The following is a 2,801-nucleotide window of genomic DNA, read 5'->3' as shown; positions in this document are numbered from 1 at the left end:
TATAAAAAAGAAGTTGCAACTATTTGCACCCAGAGTTTGAACATTACATGTTATGTGCAACTATGAGTCCAGAATAGAATGTGTCCATACTAATGCAATAAAGTAGTGTACTATCGTCCAGTTAAATAAATTTACAGAATATGATCAGAGTCGTATTAGTTTTTCTTCTAGCTTTTAATAAAATGCACAAGGGATTGAAGTATGATTTTAATAAAAACCAGTGCGTTTATAGTTGGTGAATGCATATCATTTGATACATGAGATTGTACCTATTCCAAATAATTCACTCTAACAATAGCCACTAAGGCGAGGATCGAGTTGAAGGGAACAAGGGAACATACTGAAGCAAAAATCGTCAAATTTTATTAAATCGACGATCAACACTTCGGTATGTTCTCTTGCAAGAACAATCTACTAATTTCGTTTAAGTATTCAAGGCTTACACACTCTTAGATATAACAAAACTTTAAGACAGTATAATTGTCTCTTATATCCTAAGAGACAATTTTAAATTCGCAGCCATTAGCTCGGTGTTACCCACGATGAAGAACTTCTTCATCGTGGGTAACACCGATTACCAGATCTCACCACGAGGAGGTTGCTGCGAGCGGAGACCCGAAGGGAGATAGATGGAATCCCAGTTCCATCGATCTCCCTTTTATATTCTTAGAAACTAGATTACTAAACTAAAGAGATAGAAGGAAACAAAGTTCCTTCGATCTTTTAGTTTAGTTATGCCAAGCAATTATTTTCGTTTAAAAGGGGATGAAGTTAAATCGAGGGTGACGCGACGCGACGCGACGCTGAACCGTACAGCGAATCTTGGGATCGAACCTACTGCCGTTGCTAACTCGATCTCAATAGGAAAACGGATGCTGCAACCCCGAATCGAGGTCTCCATTTCTCCAACGCAACCCGCCGGGAGCCCGAAGGACCCGACTTAGGCTGTCTGACAAAGAGAGAGTACCTGAGACAAGGTCGACTTCCGCTGGAAGGTGTGCGTTTCCGCAGAATACGGAAACTCCACACCTTCCAGCGAAGAAACATTTCCCCTCGATCGAGCTACCAAGGGAAGGCGATTAGATCTTTCGTACCAACTGCACGACCGATCACATGTTTCTTCCAATGAAACAGTGGTGATCGAAGCAAGAAACGAGAGAACGAGTTTAGAGAAGCTACTTGTTTTATAATTGCTTGGCAATATTCGGGGAGACTTAAAATTAACGTCGAAGCTTAAGTCTAATCGCAAATACGATGTCTTCTGCGATGTCCTCTGCAAACCTGCACCTAACCTGCAACTAATTTAAGAACATAGAAAAGTAAAATTGATTTATCTGAAATAATATTAAACAAAGTATCACGTTTGAAATCTCCTAAAATCTCCTAACATTGCACATAACGAAAGTGACACCAGACAACACATCATAATACAAATTTCTTAATATTGCCCATATTGAAACTGGCACAAGAATTTCAGAAACAACGAGAAAATAATTACTGAATATGCCAGTGCAAGGAGAGATAAGAATTCGCATGATAATGTGACATTAAACGAAGCTGAAGGACCATACTTTCAGAGTAGCGAACCGAATAAAAATCTTATTCTAATTGATGTTAACCAAATTTATCAGATAATTTAGAAACCAATATGATGCATGAATGAACGCAAGATATCATTATGTTCAATGAAGCAACCATACCAAGTCGAAAAATAATACGAAAGTAAAAATGGAGAAACGAAACATTCATACCATACAAATTTCAGAGAAGCAAATCGAATAAAAATCTTATTCTAATTGATATCGACCAAATTCATGAGATAATATAGAAACCAATACGATGCATGAATGAACGCAAGATATCATTATGTTTAATGAAGCAACCATACCAAGTCGAAGAATAATATGAAAGTAAAAATGGAGAAACGAAACATTCATAGAAATCAAATAAAACCGGAAAGACAAAATTGAATCGACACCAAACAATAAAATGAACAAGTACATTTGTACTAATAATATAAATAAGTGGAATGGACTTACTACTTACTGTCAGTACATAGGGTAGTTACCAATGGGTCAGGTCAGCTGTAAAGAAAGAAAATATTCGTATTATAGCAACAGCAGTTAGACAAGCAAGGCAAAAACAATTTATTGAACCGAAATTGGTATCAAACGATAGAATAGAAGAGAGGAGAGAATTTTTGAACAGTTCTTACCGTTGGTCATCACCGTCCGGCACTGGTCAGTAGCGGTCAGTACTGGTCATCACTGGTCATCACTGGTCATCACTGGTCAGTAGTGGTCAGCAGTGGTCAGTAGAGGTCAGTAGAGGTCAGTAGAGGTCAGTAGAGGTCAGTAGAGGTCAGCAGTGTCCACCAGTGGTCAGCTCGGTTCACTAATGGCCAGTGGTAGGCCCCCGAAATCGCGAGACCCGATTCCCCTGGATGTCCCAGGGGTACTGAAAAAGTCCTCAGCATTGACTTCACGTATACCTCTTCCGAAATGATGAAAGAGTGGGGAGACACAACGCGAAGGTTAACCGTTAAGATTCTTTCGTCTACGAACAAACTATTTCCAGTGATCCTACTTCTTGGTCATCCCTGGATCTTCCCCAGACCACTGACCTTGATGTTAACCTCACTGTTGACCATCGATGATCATAAGCTGACCATTGAGTAACCACCGATCAATTAAAGCCACCGCAAAGTTGACGACTAAAGCCTTTTTAATATTTACGTAAACTGACAGGCCCTTTCATTATTAATATACCACATATTGTTAAGAATCGTTCAAACTATTATA

Source organism: Colletes latitarsis, chromosome 4, assembly GCF_051014445.1.
Source record: "Colletes latitarsis isolate SP2378_abdomen chromosome 4, iyColLati1, whole genome shotgun sequence".
NCBI classification, from domain to species: domain Eukaryota; kingdom Metazoa; phylum Arthropoda; class Insecta; order Hymenoptera; family Colletidae; genus Colletes; species Colletes latitarsis.
This window is presented reverse-complemented; position numbering follows the sequence as displayed.